Below are 24,212 nucleotides of genomic sequence, written 5' to 3'. Positions count from 1 at the left end.
CTTGTTTAGGTCCTCAACTGGATGGTGATTAGGTGTCAAAGCAGGGAAGGAGTCTTTATGGGCCATAGGGACATATTTGGTCTGTGTTGGAAGTCCCTTCTTCAAGGCCTCAGCAGCAGTCCTCATGGGGACATTATTGGTGAAAGAATAAGTCACAATTGCTTTCTTCTCCATGAATACTGGGCATTCCTTAGCATTAGCAGCATGGTTACCACTGCAGTTTGGGCACTTGAGAGTCTGATCTTGCTTTATTGTTTTGGATTGGGGACATTCATTATGGGTGTGTTGTCCACTACACAGTAGGCATCTTCTGCCTCTGCGACAATTTGAAGCCATGTGGCCAAAACCTTGGCAATTGAAGCACTGTATTGCTCGGGGGATAAACTGCTTAACTGTATACCTTGCACCCCAGACAGAGATTTTCAGAGGGAACTGAACATCCAAATTGAAGGTGCAAACCAAGGGAATAACAGAAGGGTTTGGGTTTTTAAAGGCCAGTGTCACTTGTTCTATTCTATTGTCAACTTGGACCTCCTTGACAAAATCATCCAGATTGGTGACCTCCTCAGATGGGATAAAAACAATACCTTTTCTATTTCTGATTGAAGCAGGGTTGGAACTAGGACTAAGCACAAACTTTACTTTACAACCATTAACTGCTATATCTGTAATAGAAAGTATAGCAGTAGCTACTGATTGGTTTGCAGCTATTATGATAATAGAGCCATCTGGTCCAAGTCTTTCTAGCATTGAACCATAATGGCCCTGGCATTCATGATTTTGGAGGTGTTCAAACAGTTTTCTTGCAATAACTGTTCTGCTACTTAATTTCAAAACTCTACTGGTCTCATTAGGATGTTCAACGCCTAAAGCCAAAATCCTAACACTAGAGTTATTTGGGTCAGGGGTGGCAGGACTAGGCCTACTAACTGACCTGTCAGTCATCACAAAAAAAAACAACAAAAGAAGGAAAAGGAAAACACAATGGTTTAAAAATAATCAGGAAAATCAACAAAATCAAATCACAAAGGAAATCAAATGTCAAATAAATAAAACAAATAAGCTAGCCTACAAGCAGAGAGGGGGGCCCTCAGTCAATATAAATTAAGCAAGCAATATAAATCAAAAGCAGGCACAGAACTAAAGTTCAAAGCAGGGGCAAAAGGGGGTTAATAAGCACTCTCAAGCAATTTGGTAGATGCAGGAATCTAGGAAAATTTGCATCAGGCACAATATCAATAAAAGCAAGCCATAGGCCAGAAATGCAGAACAAAACGAGTGTACTGCCGTCAGGGACTCCAAGGGCAGAGCCCCTTGGTATTTAATAAACAAACCGTGGCACAGAGCTATCCTTACTTGGGAAATAGCAATTTTGAATATAATTGGTTTATTTCAATTTCAAATCGTCTTTTCTTCCTCCATTGTCATGATTTAGCAAGCATTTTATCTTTGTTGCTGTTGAACAGCAAATACAAAAAAAAAATCATTAAGAAGATTACTATGCAACAAAGTGGCGATGTCTGTCATTTTTTTTGTTCAAAAAAGATGATCTTCACCCGAAGAAGGCTTAAATACCATAATTGATAAATTCTGAGATGGCCATTCAGTTTATAACTAATTTACTAGTTAATATCAAATTTAGACACATTACTAATTTTGTGTTGCTAGGACAGTGTGTATAGATCCAGCAGCCTTAAGTTTAACCTAAATTTCATCACATTTAATAAAATCAGATATAATTAAAGATTAAAATTTCTTTAGATCCAACCGGATTTTTTTTTTTTTTAATATAAACAATTCTTTTTTTAAAGCTCAGTTTAGCATGCTTTGCTGAATAATAATAATAATAAGAAGAATTTATTATTAACCCACAAAATACATAAAAGTGTGGAGTAAAAACACAAAAAAAGAAAAAACAAGAAAAAAAACATAACAACATAAATAACATAACAGTATAACAACATGCAACATAAATAAATTACCTCAATTCAAAAAATGGCCAAAGAGGGTCACAAACATCAATAATTTGCTGAGTTTTAAGAGATATATCTTCAGATAAATGTTTCAGTCGTGAGGGCGCATCAGTGATGTCAAATTTAGAGACGACTGTATGATTCCGATACCATCGAGGCAGACGCAGCAAATACTTGCAATACTTAAAATATCCTGAGCGTATTTTCTTTGTATCCTTCTTAAGAAGAAGGAAAGCAAAACCATAACGATAAAAAACAGCAGGGGCACCAAAACTAGAATAAAGACGGCATAGTCCTTTTCGGTTATACCGACCACGATTTGGTGAAATTTTTCCGTAACCAACCCGCATACTTTTCAGCACGCTGGACGTAATAGCGGAGCAAGTAGACGAAAGTGACGTGGAAAAAGAGAGACCCAACCATTTAATACTTGCTGAACATGGTATAGTTGAAGAACCCAAGCAAAGAGGTGATGCTGGTGGAGGACTCCCAAAACACAAACACTCACATTTTGAGGCATTAACTGAAAGGCCTACAGTGGATTGTGCGGCTGAAAGCCGGTCAAAGTTGGTAATTAGACTATGTTTTGTCCAGCTAAGAAGCAGAACATCATCAGCATATGCAATGTGACTAATACCTAAATTATCATTGTAAAAAATTGACGGTTGGAGATACGAAGCTAAAACACATTTAAATATGCTCGGTGATAACACGCCATCTTGCCTAACGCCTTTTTTAACAGGAATATACTCCCCTACAGAACAATTCCACCTCACCCTAACTGAAGAATTAGCATACCAATACTTAAGCACGGAAACAATAGAAAGGTTAACACCTGAGGCTGCTAGAGAAAACAAAGCATTTGAATGAATTACATTGTCAAAAGTACTAGATATGTCAACAGTCAAATAATACAGGGGACTTTTTCGAGCAACAGCTTGTTTCATTAGCCAACCCACAATATGGTGAGCTTGATCGCAGCCCATACCTTTTCTAAAACCAAGCTGGAAGGGCGTAAAATTGCACTTGGAGTTAATGGCCAGTAGCAGTATATGTTCAAATAGCTTACTAACAAGACAGTGATAGGACGGTAATTAGAGCAAGCAATGGGGTCCTTACCCCTCTTAACTATGGGAGATATATTTACCAGGACAAAAAACTATGTGGCACAATGGACTATGTCAAACACATCTGAAACAATAACTGCAAATGCTTCAGCAGTTCAGGACAATCATAAGCAACAAACTTGAAGCAAAGACCATCACTATCGAGATACTCAGACTTATTCACTTGCTTAAGAGCTCGGAATATAACACCAGATTCCACCGATAACACTTGAGATTGGTTGATACGAATTGGGAGGATTGAATTGACAAGCTTGGTAAAATGATTTTGGAGATTAACATTAAATGAAAGCAAAATATTTTTATAAGGAGAAACAAAGTCACATAGCCGAAGAGACGAGTTAATTGGAGGTGAACACTTTACACTGTTCATAACACGATCCCAGGATTTCTTGTCACAAGGACCATCCCAGGCATTCAGTCTCGCTCTAAGCAGGGAATATTTGTACTCTCGTTTGGTTTTCTGTTTTATTTGATCTACTGAACCAGAAGGAGGACGATCACAGGCTATCCACATACGGAGCCAGAACTTATCTTTTTGTTTAGCCATCTTCACTTTAGGATCAACTTTCCAAAAGGGATTGCGAGTACCCGTTCGTACGCGCTCAGAGGGAACAGCTTTTTAGCGGCAGACTTGAGTTGATATCTATCCGAGTTGAAGTTGTACATACAGATGTTTGCAATAAGTGGAAAGGCACTTTAATAGATGATAATAACTGGGACAATGTCAATACATAAAGTGGAACATTTGTATTTTCCCAATTTAACTTTGAGAACCACTTGGGAGAGTTACGTTGCACAAAGCTCGCCATGAAGCAGGATAGCTGGCATGTGATCGATAAATGATCGTCGTCGATTTTACGAGTCGTCCACATTAACTATTGATGAAAGAAGAGCTGAATCTGACACAATTAAATGATAAAGGTTGCAAGTAAGACCATCACGATTGTGAACATAAGTAAATAGAAGATCTGGAATTCTCCGGGTAGTGAATCGAGAAAGACGTCAGATCGTCCGGATCTGACCAGATCATGGGAATCCTCCCATGTACCCCCCCCTCCTCAGAAAAATCCCCCAGAATACGTCTGAATACTTCCCAATAACCAATGCTATATGTAAACAGTGGACAAAGTTCATAACTTACAGCCCATCCCCCAGGGACTCTAGAGGATTAAGTCATCGTCAAAGACATAGTTATTAGATTTTGGACTATGCTGAACAAAATGACTATTTCAAAATTTTGATCGGGAGATTTTTTGAAAAACATGAGCGTGGGAGGGGGACTAGTTGCCCTCTAGCTATTTTGGTAATTTAAAAAGGGCACTAGAACTTATATTTTCTGTTCAAATAAGCCCTCTTGTGACATTCTAGGACCACTGGGTTGATACGATCTCCCTTAAAAAAAGAAGCCTACAATAAACACGCATCCATGATCTGTCATTTGGCAAAAATACAAAGTTCTACTTTAGAATCTTAAAAAGGGCACTAGAACCTCTGATTTCGAATTAAATTAGCCCACTCTGAAGTTATGCGACAACCCCTTCTATATGAAGTGCCTCTCGTGATGAATAAGCCCTCTCGTGATATTTCAAGATGGGTTTATACTATCACCCTTGAAAAAATAAATAAATGAAATAAACACGAATCCGTTATCTTTCTTCTGGCAAAAATACAAAATTCCACGTATTTGCATATAGGAGCTAGAAACTTCTAGAGGAAGGTTCTCTGATACACTAAATCTGATGGTGCAATTTTCATGAAGATTCTATAACTTCTAGAAAATTTTTCCCTTTTTTTTCAAAAAGGCAAGTTTTTCAGGTTCGTAACTTTTGATGGGTAAGACTAAACTTGCTTTAAATGATTGCCTCTCAGTTAAATTGCCTTAACTGATTGAATACTAGATGCATTTTAGTTTTGTAAATACTCTGTAATTATTAGATTCTTATTTTTAAGACGAACTATGATTCGAATAAAATTGCTAAAGTTTAGGTTAAGTTTAAGAGGGTAGCTTTAAAAAGTAAAAAGGGCATTTTGACTAAATCAAAAGCTACCAAATATTTTGTCTCTTAGACTCTTTATCTTTTTTCTAGAAACAATTTTCTGTATAAAGGGAGAACATGATTCAAGAAATAATGCTCAATCTGAAGCGCTGTGTAATTGTTTTTCCAAATTGACATTTTATTGTCTTTTGTTTTCAAAGCTAAATTTTCTATTTGTAATTGTCAAAACTATTTTATTGTCTCAGAACTAAAAATTAAGCAATTATTTAGCCGAGAACTTCCTTTGGTAATACTGTAATTATTTTCCATTGACTTTTCTGCTAATTGCAACCACTCTTTTGATACTGAGAGTCATGAAAACAAAGAAAATGTTTTTTTCTCTTTTGTTTAATAGATTTCTTTTAATATTTTCGTATAATTTCCTTTTCTTGGTCTATTTATTTCACTTTTGATTCACTATGTACAATCATATAATTAAAACATTTTTTGATGCAAGCCCTCTTGGCGGAGCGGTTAGCGTGCTTGAATGAAATTGGACAGCGATGACTGGACAACTTTCAAGCAGTAAGTCTTGTAAGTCGTTCGCGCCTCTATGGGGCCATTTTTTTGTTCCGTTATCTAAGAAATTCCACTTTTTTCAAAAAATTGCCACGATTCCCGATGATCAGTCATTATATTCCTGGTTAGTTTCAAATATTGTTGAAGTCAATAGTGTTGATATCTGCCACTTGATAACAGCGAAATTTATATTGTAAGATAATTAAATTTACACTAAATATAGACACAAAAGCAAGGATTGCTTATCACCCAAGCAAAATACACAGCAACAAAACATTAAGACTATATCAGGTAAATGATTGCTTACGTTAATTTTATCAGTATTTATCCTGTGAATTCTTTATTTAATTGAAAAATTCTGCATTTCTATTTTATTACTAACAGTTTAGGAAGAAGACTGTTGGAGCTTAGATGATGTTCAAGTAAAACTATAGTGATTATTCTAGAATTTGAACATAAATTTATTAAAGCACCCAAAGCCTGGAACTACAGAAAAGCAGAACGAAATGACACAAAAGTCCTTAAAGATAGACTCAAACAAAAAAAAAAAACTTTGCAGAAGCAAGGAATTGGGAGACTAGTTGTGTTTCAAGACAGTAAATCGTTTTCATAGTTTCAAGTGAAGAATATCAATGCGTTATGGACACTCAGTCTCCATGGACTTATACTAGAGTTTCTTCAGATTTTTTTATTGCATTACTATGCCCTTTACTTTTCAGACTAAATACATTACGTGGCTATATTCGCTTGACTTACTTTGACTTGAGTCTCCTGCCGAGTGCTGATTGACCTAAAGAGTCATATCTGCCTCCTCCATCCGTTCCGGGCGATGGCGAGTATTTGCGCTTTACCCGGTCTGATGTTTGCAAACATTAAGAACTCGGAGAGGCTGTCGGACCAACATTTCTTTGGTCGGCCGCGCGATTGCTTCCAACCGGTTTATATAGGGTTGAAATCGTAGATCGTCTTTGCGGGTAGATGTGGAGGCATTCGAAGCAGGTGCTATGTTCAAGGGATAATAAATTCAGGAATAGTTATTTTTAAAAAGAAATAAAACAACTTGATGTAGCTTGAGCTAGGCTCACATTTACACCATCTAACGACCTTGGAAATAAATCCAAGAATGATTTCTTTCTAATCTGGTAGAAACCCCCGGACCCCCAGCAATGCCCCCTATTATTCTAACAGATGGAACTTTAGGTGCTTGTCTCGTTCTCCCTTAACACGGAACATTATCTCTTACATCATATTCTCCCTTCACACAGAGCACTGAGTCCAGAAACAATATAAGGATCTTAAGAGACTAAAATCTTTAGTACTATAAGGGTATAAACTCCCTAGAATCTACAAATGAAAAGAATTTCCCTTAAAAAGATTTCAAAACTCCTAACTTTAGGCAACCCACCTAAACTGGAAATACTGTTACTAGACGAAGGAATGAGGGCGATAAGAGAAAGGAGACTCAAGGGCATTTTTAAGGGCATTCTTAAGGACTTAAGGCACCAAGGACATCAAACGAAAGTTCTCTCCTCCTGGACCCATCTAGGGTCTAAAGCCCAAATTTTCAAATATTTTTCTTTTTATTGTTTCAAAATTATAAAGTTTTAGGTAGACTCCAATGCCGTGCCGGTTTCTTTTCGGCGACAAATAGAGGTGCCCAAAGGAAAACGGTGGCGCGGCTCGGCTCGCCAGCAAGAAATTTTAGCGCACTGCCGATTTTCGTCCCCTGGATTTTCCTCCGGTGGATTTTTTCTATCAAGATGGAGTTTAAAATGTGTTCAAAATACGATGTGCGACAGATCGTTCAAATCCAAATAATCTGTAGAGGCCATTAAATCCATTTGGAACTCAGAGCGCATGTACTACATAATGACAACCGTAAACTTGAGCAGAACGTGACGAAAGAAACAACTATCAATAATCTGTAGGATCAAGATTTTTTTCAAACTTTTAAGTCTCTCACTTGTCAATAAAGGGTAGCGTTTCCTTCCCTTTATTTTCTAAAAATAAAAATAATTATTATAAAAATAATTGGGCGATACCTTTGCCATGTCTGTGATTTTTCTTTTTATTCATAAAAACACGGCAAATAATATTCCTTACTTTGTTTTCATTTTACTGGACAAATCACTTGGCAGAGAAATATCCTAGAATTATTTTTGCTTGTATATTTATTTTAGTGCTACATAAAAAAAGGTAGCTGATTTGCTAACGTTAAATTAAATGCAAAGTTTTTTTTTTTGCATGGATTTAAAAGTCTCAATTGGATTTAAATCCAATTCAACCATGGATTTAAAAGATCAATCTTTATCACTTTGTGTAAATTAATTATGTTTGAATAGTATAGTTGGTAGTTCAGGCACTTTGGCACAGGTAGTTCAGGATTTGGTGAAGATATGTGTAGTTGCCATAGCTATTTCCTAGGCATAGCTAAGGACAGGGCCGTGTCAAAAGGGGAGGGGAGTACTCGGTTCGAGCCCCCCTCCTAAATTTTTGCCTCTTGTATAAAAGTAACAAAAATACATATTAACAAATTTTTTTATATTTTACAAAGGTTTTTTTGTAGGTTTTTTTTTTTACAATTAGCCAAGACTTGATGCCCACCACTATTCAATTTTAATTCAAAAAACAAAAGACTCGAGTGAAATTTTAATTTCCCGGCATACTAATGCTTTTACAGTACCAAAACCGTAATCATTCATTTACTTCATCAATGCCAACATAATACCAACATAATAAAAAGAGAATTTTAAAAGACGCATCAAAAATTGCTGTTCCCTTCTCAACTCCCCGCTCTTTAAGCTAATTTTTATACAGTTTAATAAAGTAGAATTGAGAGAAAGAGTCAAACTTTAGCGCAAAGAACGGGGCGTCGAGAAGGGAATAGTCCCTTTCATACACGGACTAATTTCTGTTCGTTTTAAGTTTTAATGTCGCTCCTTACTTTTAGTTAAAAAAACTAGTTTTTTTTTATTTAGTTTATATTAATAAACCCATCTTTCTCTCTCTCACTAACAAGGCTAAAAACTCCGCATCAACGCCATCTAAGTCAAACTAATGGTATTTGCCATTGAATGGAAATATAGCTTACTCCATATTTTTGATATTTTCCTTTACTTATGTTTTATTTGTATTTCTCGTCTTGTGTCACTGATCTGTGAGCTTATCAAGAGACTCATTCATTCATATAATTGTATCTTATCTTTCTTCATTAAGGCAAAAGAATAAACAAAAATAAATTAAAATCATTATATTTCCGACTGGTTAGATATACAAAAACTAGAATAAAGACGGCATAGTACTTTTCGGTTATACCGACCACGATTTGTGGAATTTTTCCGCATACTTTTCAGCACGCTGGACGTAATAGCGGAGCAAGTAGACGAAAGTGACGTGGAAAAAAAGAGACCCAACCATTAAATACTTGCTGAACATGGTATAGTTGAAGAACCCAAGCAAAGAGGCTCCAAGTTTCACAGCCACGTGTAAGGACGGAGAGGACGTTGCTATTATAAATTCTGAGTTTTAGCTTCTAGGAATATTTGTTATTTCTCCAAACATTTCTAAGACAATTGAAGGCAGAGCCAGCCAATGCTATTCGGCACAAAATTTCTCTTCCAAGATTGGCATCTTGCGTAAGAATGCTGCCGAGATATTTGAACTCTCTCACTACTTCAATTTCTTTATTGCTGACCAAAAGTCCCTCAGCTAAGTCAGGAACGATCGCATTTGACATTGATTTAGTCTTGTTAGCGTTTATGGAGAGTCCAAAAGCATTTGACACACGCCCAAGTTCATTTATATTGTGTTGTATAGCTTCTGATTCGTGAGCAAAGAGTGCAATATCGTCCGCAAAAACACCATCGTAAAGTGCTCTTAGTGGGTTTAATTGTAGACCCCCATTGAAGCTACATCCACGAAGCACAAAATCTATGACTATGGCAAATAACAGTGGCGAGAAAAAGCCAGTCCGTTATGCCACCCTCGGTTTGTGCTGCGCACATAATATCGAGGTACAGCGGTTTAATTATATTTACAATTTTGATCGGGATCCCGTAATGCATTAAAATTTTCCACATGGTCCCGCGGTGTATCGAGTCGAAAGCCTTGAGAAAGTCTATAAATACTGTGATTAGTCGAACCTGCCATTCATTAGATTCTTCGAGCAGGACTCTCAGGCTAAATATTAGGTCAGAACACGATCTGTTTTGGCGGAATCCATGTTGTTCATGTCTCAGAACTTTCTCCACTTTACTTTGAATTATATTGAGAATAAATTGACACAAAACCTTGCTACCAACTGATTGTAAAGCAATGCCTCTTCAATTATCACATTTAGTCTTTTGTCCTTTTTTGAAGAGTTCGACAATTTCTGCCTTTGACCATTCACTCGGTACTTTTTCATCATCCTAAACACGTGACAGAAGTTCAAACATGGGCACTGCTAGGGTGCTTCTACCATTTTTCAACAGTTCTGGGGGTATGCCATCGTTACCGGCTGCCTTTCCGTTTTTCAAAGTCATTAGAGCCTCTTTTACTTCACTCAGCAAGAGAGGTCCGGAATATATTCCAAGATCGAACAGTGTTTCTTCAGGGATATTAGAAGAGGTTGTGGGAGGCACTAGATTTAATACCTCGCTGATATGTTCCATCCAGCGTCAGTTTATGTCTTCCGTCTGGGTTAATAAGATGCCTTCTTGGTTTTCAACTTGGGCTGAAGAAGCCTTCGAAATACCCGCAAGCTCCTTCGTTATAGCATACACAGTGCGACTATCTCCCCGCCTGGCGGCTACTTCAGTCTGATCAGCAATAGTTTCGAGGAGCATCCTCTTCTCATTCCTAGTCCGTGTTTTGACTTGTTTATTGAGACGCTTATACTGCGCTTTTAAATCATCTAGATATTCGCTAGTGCATGTCGTGTTATGCTCATGCCTATCTATGAGAATTTTGACTTCTGGCCTTTGTCCCAGGAACTTTCAGATATCCACTGCTCTTGCTTCTTCCTGTTATATCCCATAACTTCTTGTGCCACTTCTTTCAGGGACCCAACGATCTTTTCCCATTGATTATCAATTGACAACTCGTCCCTTAGCATGGAAAACTTATTTGACAAAGTAGATGTGACAACTCTGCCTGCTATACAGCCAGTCCTAAGCCTGGAAAAAGGAGGAGGGTTGGTCGGAGGGCTAATAACCCGCCACCGTAAAACCGATTACTCAAGAAACAGCAATAGATAGCCCCGGATTGAACAAGGTAGTGTCATATTGTTATTTCAGAGCTATATTTCAATGGTCAAGATTTTCTACTAGGAAACAGAGCATTTCAGTTACATTTGTTTTAGGTAGTACTTTTGTTATATTCTTTAAGGATTTGCCAATTTCAGTTGCTATAAATATTCATTACGGAATTAAAAGTCTATACAGAATGAGATTTTAATTCTACCTTAGTAACCTCAACCTCAAATTTTCAGTTTACTATTTATGGTTTGTTTCTGTACAGCTAAGGAGTGATCGTGAGGTCCTCTTATTGGATGAGCTGTATTAATATAGAAATAGATTGAAATTGGCTTCAAGTCTAGTTGGCTGTGGATACTAGTTATATTATTTGTTACAAATGGTTTTACAATAGTCTGTTTCCCAAAATTAGTCTTTAACTAAATTTCATTGCTAGTAAGAATAACCATCTTAATCAGTAGCCTGTTAATGATTACTATAAGTAGTCAGTGAATAATTGCATTAAGCAGCCTGTAGCAACCAAAGTGGTAAACATTTATCCTCCAGACCACCGAGGCTACAACACACCATGGCAACCACTAAGAGTTTAACCATGTCCCAAGAGTAACTAGTAGCGAAATTCCAGGATGTAAATAGATATTAAATAAATATAATATATAAATTACACTTTTGGAGGTTGAAATATGATACATATGTTTTGCGAAGACCATAAACTAAGGACTGTTTGTCAACATTTCAAGAAAAATCCAAGTAGTAACCCTGGTGATGACCTTGCTTTGCCTGCCAAATCTATTATTGACTAATAAATCTTTTTGTATGGGCTATTTGGTTATTTAAGAAGCAGAAAATAACAAACAGGCATAAAAAATAAATAAAACAATAGCTTTCAAAAAGGCGTAAAACAAAATTGTTACGTCTAAAACTTCAAGGAGCGGCGACCCTGATCCAGACACATTTTGACCTAAACTACATGAAAAATTCTACTTCCTGAAAGCATTAAAAAAGACCTACCTTAACACACTGTTCAGCCTAATCTTTAGATACTCGAGATTCAAGATTAGCGGATGTCAGTCTTTTGGAAATTGCCTTTCGATACTTCCTTCAACTGATACAATTCTTCTTGTACATTCAGCCGAAACATCTAGATAATAGGTTATTGCTCTGGCTGTAACTTCAACTATACTTTCTGTTGCGAAGATTCGTCCAACATAATGCGGCATAGAGCAGGCAAAAATGAACAAGGTGGACAGCTAAAACAAAGAAAAAAACATTTAACACTATTTAATAGAGTAAGAGGTTTTGCAGGAGTAAAAATAAATTCAACAAAATCTGTTTGCAATTTTGAATCCAACAAATTTTTCATACTGAAATCTTGATAATCACTAATCCTTTTTGTAGCCCCCCCTCCCCTGGGCCCTTTCTGAGCCTTGCTTGATTCGAGAAGCCTTGATTCAGCTTTGCTTGATTAGTTGACACTGAGTTTATATTTACCTTAAATGAATTATTGTTCATTGTTTTTTTTACAGAAGTTTTTTCTTTTTTACAAAATAAGATTTGAATATACAAGTCTAAGTGTATGAAAACACTCAAAATTTAGCAGAACCCACAAGGAAATTTTATAAAGAGATCCTAAAGCAAAGTCAGATGATCGATGTTGAGTGAAGAATTGTTACAACAGGATTGAAATAAAAATATACAGCCTATATATATATATATATATATATATATATATATATATATATATATATATATATATATATATATATATATATATATATATATATATAATCTCAGGGTCCAGTCTTTTATTTTCTGCCCTATTGTAATTCAGGCTAAATTAACACAAAAGTAAAAACAATCTCAAAGATCAAAACAAGACAAATTCAGAGTAATCTCATGAAAAAAGAGAGAAGTCTGGACAAGAACAATCAGGTCTATAGCTCTGCACTGTTATATTATTGGAGCTCTGTAATAATTAGTTATTATTAATATTAGTTAATCTAATTCCTTCATGATGTAAAAATTAAATAAAACTGGGCTGTGACCATAATAATGTTGAATTACGTCAATAATCTTTTCTAAATTAAAAAAAAATTGTCAAAATTTTCAAAATGAAAACCAACCTCATATGAGCTAGTCTTTCATTTTGCATTTCAAATTTCAAAGTTTGTATTTAATGAACTATTCTGTTTTCTTCAAATATGAGATTTGGCAGCAGATATAACCTGATGGTTTAACTGGCCACTAAAGTGGAAGGTTAATTTGCATTAGCAATGTTAAAACTCTCCTAGCAGCAAACTGGCACCATCCTGTAAAGATATTTAATTGAAGGCATCTTTGTACTAGATCTCATTCACAATCAATTTAATCTTGGAAAAAAAAAACTGAGACAACAGCATATTGTCCAAATATCAACATACGTTTCAACTGTGTTTCAGTTCAGTCAGTAATCACCATTTCATTGTTTTGTTTTTTTGCTCCAAAAAATAAAAAAATGGAAGAAAAACAGTTCTTTAGTAATTTAGCATGGTTCCTATATGGACTTCCAGAACATAGTCAGGCCAAACTCAAAAAGAAAAACAAACAAACAAAATAGCACTAATAACAGTAATAATTTGAATACTACTAGAGTATAAATAACCCAACACCTCATAGCAAGCTACCTAAGCCCAATACATCCTCTTTCTTTACCCCAATCCTATCGGAGACCCTCTATGAAACCCTATAAAACCAATCCCAATATGAAACCCTCAGGAAGTGAGTCACTGGATTTTCAAATTTTGTTTTTGTGTGGTGGCAGGGGGGGCTTTGCAAAATGGATTTTTAGGTTAAGGCTTTCAAATTTTCTGCAAGGGGAGTCTTTAGATCAATCTGTAAATGGAAAATTGGAATATCATTAAGAATTCTCTCCTAACAAATAAAGATGAGTGCACCTGGGCTATGAGTGAAGCAGTTCTCTAATCGCACTTCCCAGAAATAAGTACAAGCATAAAATAGTATTAGAAATGCATAGATGGCACTACAAGTAAGCATCAAACAGTTGTCAGTTCTGACTGAATAGATTCCTCTCAAGTAATCTTATGTGCATGTTACATCTATGCTGCTGTAATCACAAAAAAGAAGAAGGCAATCAAGTTAAGTCATTATATGACAGCTGTGATTCTTTTCAGGGGATAATGACTTCTATTTTATGGGTTTTCTATGGAACTTAGCAATTTCCTCAGGAAGAAACAACCAGCATTTGACTTTCCTGTGAAATAAAAAAAAAACTTATTTACCTTTCAAAGCACCTGTCTACATTATCACTCATCAAAAGCAGCATACAGAGTTGTTCAAGGGCCACAAGTTGCATGTCCCTTTCTGTTAAATCAGGCTGACCCAATCCAAGAGTCAGCCATTCCAATAGTGTGTCTGGTTCTAAATTAACCATTTTCTTTTTTCTAAAAATAATGCCTATTTTGAGTGGCCAATATTATGAGCGCAATAATGCACTGCAGGGCCGACGCAGGGGCCCTAGTAGTCAAGAAGCGTCGTTAATTCTTAAATAAATAAATAAGTATAAGTTTCGTCGTAAAGCAGCTCATCTGAAAATAATGACATTTAATGCTAAAGACCTTCAGCTTACAAAATAAAGGATAACACTAATTTAACTAGATCTACGTTGAATGGGCAGCATGAGGTGTCGCGGCAACATCTGTTCGGCTTTGCCGAGTAAAGTGTTGCGAGAGCAACGCTTGGGTTTTGTTTCCTCACTTCGGTTGAACGCTGAAGTTGTTAATCTGTAAAGATCTTAAAATAAATGAGTAGCTGCCTGTGGAAGAGTTAAAATTTCTCCCAAAAAGTTGTTTTCCTGTCATGTAGTTGGTCAAATAGCGGCCAACTGCATACTGACACCTATTTGTGGTGCTTCTGACCACACCTCCACGAAGGATAATAGGTGCACGAAAGATATGTTCTGCCTTTTTTGAAAAAATAATGGCCACACTTGCTACAGTGCAAGGCGTCCGGCTAGTAAGGCGGATGAATAATGCTAAACCCCTATCAAAATGACTCTAAAACCCGCCCACTCAAAGTGCAATGAAGAAATAAACCAAGGATCCTCCATCTCTTATGCGATTGTCACATGGAATTTAAATGCGAATTTGCTAAGTCGGTCTGTGTTTTTAAAGGAATTTTTATCTAAATGTGATATAATATGTTCAGGAGCGCTTTGCAACTACTTTGAGTCATGTTTTCCTTTGTCTATTTTTGATTCAGCAAGTGACTTTTTGGTAATTAGAATCAAAAATTTTGTTGTGCTAAACATTTATCTACCCACGAACTACCGGGACGACCGATCTGAAAGTCCTTTCGCCATTAATGCCACTCGTTTATCCAAATGCTTTCGAAAAATAGATGGTTTATGCTGTATCGCGACTGGTTACTTAAGTTGTGATCTAACTGACACAATTCTTCTGGTGATTGTGGTTGTCCAAGTGTTATTTTCGGTCTGTTTAATAATGATTATGTAGTTGCACCGAAGAATGAGAATTTTTCTTACGTCCATAATTCAGTTATTACATCTAACTTGGACCGTGTTTGTCATAACCGTCATAACGTCATCCGTAACTATTACGAAAGTTGTTATTAGTGATTCCAATTTTACATCAGATCACTTTTCTTTGCATTTTAGTGCTCTATACGGTGACGTTGGCCCTTCTTCTAACCGGCTCCCGAAAAAGCAATCTGTATTTTTTGCTAATGAGAGTGGAACTTTCCTCTACTAGCTTTTTTGCTTATGAAAGTGGACTCCCTCTACTAGCTCAGGAGCGTACTAGTCTCTTATGTTATTCTGCTGTTTCCCCGCGTGGAAATCTCCTTCTCCCAGTAAAGAAAGAGGTAAGACAAGGACATGGCGTCTCTAGATCTTTCCCAGAATGCGTGCAAAGATATCCTCACGAAAATTTGTATGCTGTTCGATTTGTTGATGCAGAGTTCCAGAAGGAATATGTGTGACTCTCGAGTTAGGCTGAACATTTATTTTAGTGAACTTCTTTATGCCCTAGCTCTTGCGGAAAAATCGGCAGTACCTATTAGGCGAGTAAAAGTTGGAACTGAAGAGCCTTGTCAACTAATTACATTTTGCGAAATGCTTGCCTTTCTGCTGAGTTTCGGCTTTCAGTTTGGATTGAAGCAGATAAACCGCACGATGGGTGGCTGCAAAAACTGTATATTAATACTAAACACCAGATCGTGAAGCAGCTTTCTCTGCATCAGAGTTCAATGATTTTGTCTTGTTCGGAAAAGATTCGGTCTCAGCCAAATAAAATGTGGTTCAGTATTGTAAAAGATAGGCTCAAATACTGTCTCGTATACCACTTTCTTCATGTGTTGAGCATTATAAAAAAGGATTTTCTGCTCCATATCCACGTCTGCAAAACAGTTACAAAGTAGAAACTCGGAGTTTTCTTTTAGTATGCTTCTATTCCAGGACTGATTATTACAAATATCCTGATTATTTCTGCAATTGGTAAACTGAAGAAAAAAAGTCTAGAGGATTTGATCAGATATATGCACAGCATTTGTCGTTGTGTGGTGAACTGTTTACGGAATACTTAGTATTCCTTTAACAAATGACATTTAATCTAGGATTTGTCCCTGATTCTTTTTCAATGGATGTTTGACTCCTACTCCTAAGAAGAATAAACTTCCTTCTGAATTTCCATCTTTTCGCCCAATAACAGTTGCAACTTCATTTTGTAAATTTTTGAGAAATTCATAATTGACGAGTTGAAAACTAAATGTACAGTTCAGGCCCACCAGTTCGGTTTTCTGTCTCCTCTTGGGTGTGGCCATGCCCTTTCTGCTTTAGTTGATGCAGGAAAAAAAACGGTGAAAGTATTACTTTAGCTGGACGTGATGTAAGAGCGCATTTGATTCACTTCTCCACGAGGAGATTATATTTGATTTGGGTTTGGCCAGTGTTGATCCCTGCATCCTAGTCCCACTGACTGACATGTACGACAATCTGAAAGTGGAACTTAGGCTCCCTCTACTAGCTCAGGAGCGTACTAGTCTCTTATGCGATTCTGCTGTTTCCCCGCGTAGAATCCCCTTCTCCCAGTAAAGAAAGGTGTAAGACAAGGTGCTATGTCTTCACTGACAGTATTTAATAACAGCATTGTAAGGCCACAATCAAAGTCGCTTATGACTTATATTCTGCGTGGTATTGTTTTGTCTTTGATTGGTTATGCAAATGATGTACTAAACCTGAACCGGTCCAAGCATAGGCTTGGATTCCATATTGGACTCCGTATGCCCATATTGGACTCCAGTTTAATGGTGAAAAGCCTGAAGTGCTGCTTTTTAAGGTGCTCAGATGCTGGTCGGATCGAAGTCAGACGCTGGTCGAATCGTCACACGGTGATTCTATTCTTGAGATTGTTGATGATATTGCGTATCTGGACCTCCCTGTTGGACAGTCAATACTAGAGACACGACGGCTATTTTCAGAAGCGGTCTTCTTTTAAGTACAGCTGTATAGCGACAAATAAGCGGAAGTTTGATCGTCGTCTGTTAGCCCAGGTGTACAATGCTATGATATTGCCTCATTATCTGTATCTTAGCCCCTTTGGCGCATTTTTATGGTTACAGATAAACTGAAATTACGCTCACTGTACTACAAGTATGCAAAGTTTTTACTGCGTTTGCCACTGTAGACAAGCAATAGGTATGTTACGTGCCAGTACAGTATTACCTACCCTGAAGAAACGATTCTATCGCAAATTGACCCATATAATTCATCTGTCAAGACCCACCGGTGGGCCAATGTTTTGCAGCAGTTGTCGGCATACTTTTTCTTATTGTTTTTTTTTTGTTTTGTTTGTGTTAGATTAATTAGGATCTCGTGCTTTTTGTGCTTCACCAGTCTTTGGTCTTTCACCGTAACATATAAAATATATATATATATATATATATATATATATATATATATATATATATATATATATATATATATTTGGGCATAATTTTAGGGTGGGCATGAACTCCATCTGCCCCCCCCCCCCCCGATTCACTTCGTGTCACGTAAGAAAAATGCGGGTTTTAGCAGCACATATATCAAATATTCTAAGTAAAAACGCATTTTCAGCACCCGTGTGTTGCTTGGAAATGTACTGTAACCGAAGGTGGAACTCAGCCACACTGACCTCTAAGATTAATTATAACAACAAAGAATACAATCAACGAGGTTAAGTGATTAAACTGAAAGTGTAAAATTCAACCAGACTACAGGCTGGCATTCCTCAGAGAGAAACTTTTTTATTTAAGTAAACAATACGTCGGTGAAAGTAATCTTTTTCTTGTGCACTAGCTTTATCAGTAGATTTTCTGAGACTTCTATGTATCACCAGTAGATTGTAAAAGAGGAATATTGGTACTAACCAAACTCTCCTTCTAACTTGCTTCCTAGGATAGTTTTTGAATTAGCAAAAACAAAAAATAAATAAGCTACGATAATACTGAATATATCTAATATTTTCGACTCGAGGTTTTATTCAGCAAGCACGAAGAAATTATATATCTAAGTCCGCTGCGATCAAACGTGCTTATCGTATTTTTGCATTCAAGTTAAATCCGACAGCAACAGAAGGTTGAAATTTTAGTTTCCGGGTAGAGCAATTTAGTACGGACGACGTTAAAAATTAGCCAAATGACTGAGATATGGGCGTTCAAAATCCTGATGAGTCAGCTGCTACTAAACAACGAAAATATAGGCAAGGAAATCAGACTTAAATTGTGAAAATTACTGTACATGCAGCCAATTATTCTAAGTGTGTTGAAACCGTATGTGTCTTTTCACCGATGGGCCAGGTGGTACCAATAAAACCTTTGTGCATGAGACCTTGTACAGCTCTGTAGCCGAAATCGCAAAGTAAAATGTATGACGTATACTGGAATCCCGTTGCCTGTTGCATAAACAAGACATTTCGCCTGAAAGTTTCAATTTCACCAGATTCAATTTCAAACAATGAACCTAGTTCGGTCAAAAGTATAGAACTAGCTCAAGTTGATAGTTTCCTTATGGATGGGGCCCCAAGGTTGCCAAAGTATGGTTTACAAAATATGGATCAGTTGTTGCGGTCTATTGCAAGTCCAAGCTTACCGTATGGAATTAAAAATTTTAGTCGCCCGGACGTGATTTCCGTCAGTGCTTAGCTGTTCAACTCCAAAAGATTTTTCTTAAATAGAAATAATTAGAAATAGAAACAAACAGAAATTATTTTGGTCGAGGGGAGGGGGTTATGTGGGAGGATCTTTCTTGGAGGAAAGTCATGGGGGGAGATAAATTCAATGAAGGGGGCGCAGGATTTTCTAGCATTATTATAAAAAAAAACAATGAAAACATTAAATTTGAAAAGAATTTTTCAACTGAAAGTAAGGAGCAACTTTAAAACTTAAAACGAACAGAGATTATTACGCATATGAGGGGTTTATCTCCTCCTAAAAACCTCGCTCTTTACGCTAAAATATTTTTTAGTAATTTCAACTATTTATTTTACGGCCTTTCTGATTTAGGGGTCATTCTTAAAGAGTTGGGACAAAATTTAAGCTTTAGTGTAAAGAGTGAGGCATTAACGAGAGGAACAAACCCCTCTCATATACAAATCCCTCTCATATACATAATGACAACCATAAACTTGAGCAGAACGTGACGAAAGAAACAACTATCAATAATCTGTAGGATCAAGATTTTTTTCAAACTTTTAAATATTTTTTAATATTTAAAATATTTTTAAGTAATTTCAACTATTTATTTTACGGCATTTCTGATTTAGAGGTCATTCTTAAAGAGTTGGGACAAAATTTAAGCTTTAGTGTAAAGAGTGAGGTATTAACGAGAGGACAAACCCCTCTCATATACATTATAAAAATATGAGAATATAAAAGTTCGTTACGTAAGTTAAGTCTTAAGTTACGTGTATTTTTTACTAATAAAAAAGGTCGTTAAAAATTTTTAATTTTCTGAAAATCAACAAGTTTTTATCGTTATGTAGATATGGTTGTGTTAGTATGCAGAGTATAAGCAAAATTAAAAAAAACAAAAACGTTCTACTAAAGCCATAGGGTTTTCACTTAGAATCAACTTTAGAATTTTCTTGGCTAAATCTAGATGGGGATAGTTAATTTTCAATTTTCAGTCGTGAGGGCGCATCAGTGATGTCAAATTTAGAGACGACTGTATGACTCCGATACCATCGAGGCAGACGCACCAAATACTTGCAATACTTAAAATTTCCTGGGCGTATTTTCTTTGTATCCTTCTTAAGAAGAAGGAAAGCAAAACCATAACGATAAAAAACAGCAGGGACACCAAAACTAGAATAAAGACGGCATAGTCCTTTTCGGTTATACCGACCACGATTTGGTGAAATTTTTCCGTAACAAACTCGCATACTTTTCACCACGCTGGACATAATAGCGGAGCAAGTAGACGAAAGTGACGTGGAAAAAGAGAGACCCAACCATTTAATACTTGCTGAACATGGTATAGTTGAAGAACCCAAGCAAAGAGGTGATGCTGGTGGAGGACTCCCAAAACACAAGAAAACTCACATTTTGAGGCATTAACTGAAAGGCTTACAGTGGATAGTGCGGCTGAAAGCCAGTCAAAGTTGGTAATTAGACTATGTTTGTAATTAGTTTGTAATATGTAAGTTGTAATATGTTTGTAATTAGACTATGTTGGTAATTAGTGATAGGACGGTAATTAGAGCAAGCACTGGGGTCCTTACCCCTCTTAACTATGGGAGATATATACACCAGGACAAAAAACTCAGGACAATCGTGAGCAACAAACTTGAAGCAAAGACCATATCTCGGATATCTATCCGAGTTGAACTTGTACATAAAGATGTTTGCAAGAAGTGGAAAGGCACTTTAATAGATGATAATAACTGGGACAATGTCAATACATAAAGTGGAACATTTGTATTTTCCCGATTTAACTTTGAGAACCACTTGGGAGAGTTACGTTGCACAAAGCTCGCCATGGAGCAGGATAGTTGGCACGTGATCGATAAATGATCGTCGTCGATTTTACGAGTCGTCCACATTAACTATTGATGAAAGTAGAGCTGAATCTGACACAATTAAATGATAAAGGTTGCAAGTAAGACCATCACGATTGTGAACATAAGTAAATAGAAGATCTTCTATTTAGAAGATCTGGAAGATCTGGAATTCTCCGGGTAGTGAATCGAGAAAGACGTCAGATCGTCCGGATCTGACCAGATCATGGGAATCCTCCCATGTACCCCCCCCTCCTCAGAAAAATCCCCCAGAATACTTCTGAATACTTCCCAATAACCAATGCTATATGTAAACAGTGGACAAAGTTAGTAACTTACAGCCCATCCCCCAGGGACTCTAGAGGATTAAGTCATCGTCAAAGACATAGTTATTAGATTTTTGACTATGCTGAACAAAATGGCTATTTCAAAATTTTGATCGTTAGATTTTTTGAAAAACATGAGCGTGGGAGGGGGACTAGTTGCCCTCTAGTTATTTTGGTCATTTAAAAAGGGCACTAGAACTTATATTTTCTGTTCAAATAAGCCCTCTTGTGACATTCTAGGACCACTGGGTTGATACGATCTCCCTTAAAAAAAGGAGCCTACAATAAACACACATCCATGATCTTTCATCTGGCAAAAATACAAAGTTCTACTTTAGAATCTTAAAAAGGGCACTAGAACTTCTGATTTCGAATTAAATTAGCCCACTATGAAGTTATGCGACAACACCTTCTCTATTAAGTGCCTCTCGTGATGAATAAGCCCTCTCGTGAAATTTCAAGATGGGTTTATACTATCACCCTTGAAAAAATAAATAAATGAAATATTCACGAATCCGTTATCTTTCTTCTGGCAAAAATACAAAATTCCACGTATTTGCATATAGGAGCTAGAAACTTCTACAGCAAGGTTCTCTGATACACTAAATCTGATGGTGCAATTTTCATGAAGATTTTATAACTTCTAGAAAATTTTTCCCTTTTTTTTCAAAAAGGCAAGTTTTTCAGGTTTGTAACTTTTGATGGGTAAGACTAAACTTGCCTTAAATGATTGCCTCTCAGTTAAATTACTTGCTTTTGTTTTAAAAACTAAATTTTCTATTTGTAATTGTCAAAACTATTTTATTGTCTCAAAACTAAAAATTAAGCAATTATTTAGCCGAGAACTTCCTTTGGTAATACCGTAATTATTTTCCATTGACTTTTCTGCTAATATACTCCCCTACAGAACAATTCCACTTCACCCTAACTGAAGAATTAGCATACCAATACTTAAGATCTGGAAGATCTGGAATTCTCCGGGTAGTGAATCGAGAAAGACGTCAGATCGTCTAGATCTGACCAGATCATGGGAATCCTCCCATGTACGGACAAAGTTCATAACTTACAGCCCATCCCCCAGGGACTCTAGAGGATTAAGTCATCGTCAAAGACATAGTTATTAGATTTTTGACTATGCTGAACAAAATGGCTATTTCAAAATTTTGATCAGGAGATTTTTGAAAAACATGAGCGTGGGAGGGGGACTAGTTGCCCTCTAGTTATTTTGGTCATTTAAAAAGGGCACTAGAACTTATATTTTCTGTTCAAATAAGCCCTCTTGTGACATTCTAGGACCACTGGGTTGATACGATCTCCCTTAAAAAAAGGAGCCTACAATAAACACACATCCATGACCTTTCATCTGGCAAAAATACAAAGTTCTACTTTAGAATCTTAAAAAGGGCACTAGAACTTCTGATTTCGAATTAAATTAGCCCACTATGAAGTTATGCGACAACCCCTTCTCTATGAAGTGCCTCTCGTGATGAATAAGCCCTCTCGTGAAATTTCAAGATGGGTTTATACTATCACCCTTGAAAAAATAAATAAATGAAATATTCACGAATCCGTTATCTTTCTTCTGGCAAAAATACAAAATTCCACGTATTTGCATATAGGAGCTAGAAACTTCTATAGCAAGGTTATCTGATACACTAAATACTGTGAAATTTTCCCACAAAAAAAAATATATGTGAAATCTAATGATAAACCATGGATTACTCAAGAGATTCGGAATCTGATAAAAGTGAGGAATGAATTGCATTTAACTGGATCCGTAAAAGATTTCAAAAGAGTAAGAAATTTAATTGTATATAAAATAAGATGTTCTCGTAAGCAGTATGGGTCTAAAATAATAAGCAAAATATATAAATCCAACCCAAGGAAGTTCCATGACTTAGTTCAGAACATTATCGGGAAAAAAGAAAGCAGAGTTGAAGTGAGAGATGTCAATGGTAAACCCCTGTTACCTAGTGAAATTAATAACTTTTTTGCATCTGTTTGTAAAATTCATCCGCAACTAAGAACATTACCACCGAATGATTCAGTTTCAAATATCCCTATACTAGAGATTTGTTCAGTTGCTAAAAAGTTAAAGGCACTTGATTCTCGTAAATCTAGTTATCCTAGTGAGATACCAATTAAATTGATTATTGAGTGTGCTGATCTTTTATCTACTCCTTTAACGGCAATTTTTAACCAGTGTTTTATTGATGGTGTTTTCCCATGTATTTTTAAACAGGCATATGTAACGCCAATCCCCAAATGCAAGGCACCTAAAGATATAACCGAGATGAGGCCGATTTCGAAAACTCCAGCTCTCTCAAAAGTATTTGAAAGTTTTATTTTTGATTGTTTATTTGAGGATATAAATGATAATATTGATCCTCAACAATTTGGATTTAGATCCAGGCATAATGCTGTTCATTATTTGGTTGCATTGTCGGATACTATCCTTAAGCATTTAATGGGGCCTTTGTTGAAGCATTATTTGCAGACATAGTTAAGGCTTTTGATAGTCTTGATCATAATGTAGTTGTGGAAGAAGCAAAGGCTATGGGTGCCCGTCCATTTGTTGTACGAATGCTAGCTAGTTTTCTTTTTGAAAGATCTCAGTGTGTCCAACTTCCTGATCATGAGCCATCTGAATTTGTAAATATTTTTTGTGGTTCGCCACAAGGGACTAAATTAGGCCCGCTTTCTTTTCTTATTGTTTTTAACCGTATTTTAACAACAATACGTGAGCGTTTTAAATTTGCTGATGATTTAACTGTTTTATCACTGCGACTAAGCCCTCCGACTACTGAACAGTCTGACTTGATCAAAATCTATCATGATCTAAAAGCTGAATTAGGAAAGGTAAAACTGGCGGTCAGTGAAACTAAGAGCTCTTATATGACATTTTCCTTCCTAAAGGGTAACAACCACTCTTCTCATAATTCCATACT

General features: G+C 36.4%; 2 protein-coding genes across 3 annotated transcripts in view; one reads left to right on the top strand and one right to left on the bottom strand.

Annotated features, from left to right (window-relative positions):
- Positions 1 to 24,212, top strand: part of LOC136029562 (E3 ubiquitin-protein ligase HECTD1-like) — a 484,457-nt gene that overhangs the window by 205,604 nt on the left and 254,641 nt on the right. The window lies entirely within an intron of this gene.
- Positions 1 to 24,212, bottom strand: part of LOC136029563 (uncharacterized) — a 384,714-nt gene that overhangs the window by 320,633 nt on the left and 39,869 nt on the right. Inside the window, exons 1-3 of one of the 2 annotated variants that reach the window (XR_010618069.1) lie at positions 14,168 to 14,320; positions 11,901 to 12,139; positions 6,412 to 6,657 (exon numbers count right to left, since the gene is read on the bottom strand). The gene's annotated coding sequence lies outside the window, so the exon portion shown is untranslated. Of the gene's footprint in view, positions 1 to 6,411; positions 6,658 to 11,900; positions 12,140 to 14,167; positions 14,321 to 24,212 lie in introns of those variants that run through there. The other variant, XR_010618068.1, reaches the window with a different exon arrangement.

Source organism: Artemia franciscana, chromosome 7, assembly GCF_032884065.1.
Source record: "Artemia franciscana chromosome 7, ASM3288406v1, whole genome shotgun sequence".
NCBI lineage: Eukaryota > Metazoa > Arthropoda > Branchiopoda > Anostraca > Artemiidae > Artemia > Artemia franciscana.
This window is presented reverse-complemented; position numbering and strand designations above follow the sequence as displayed.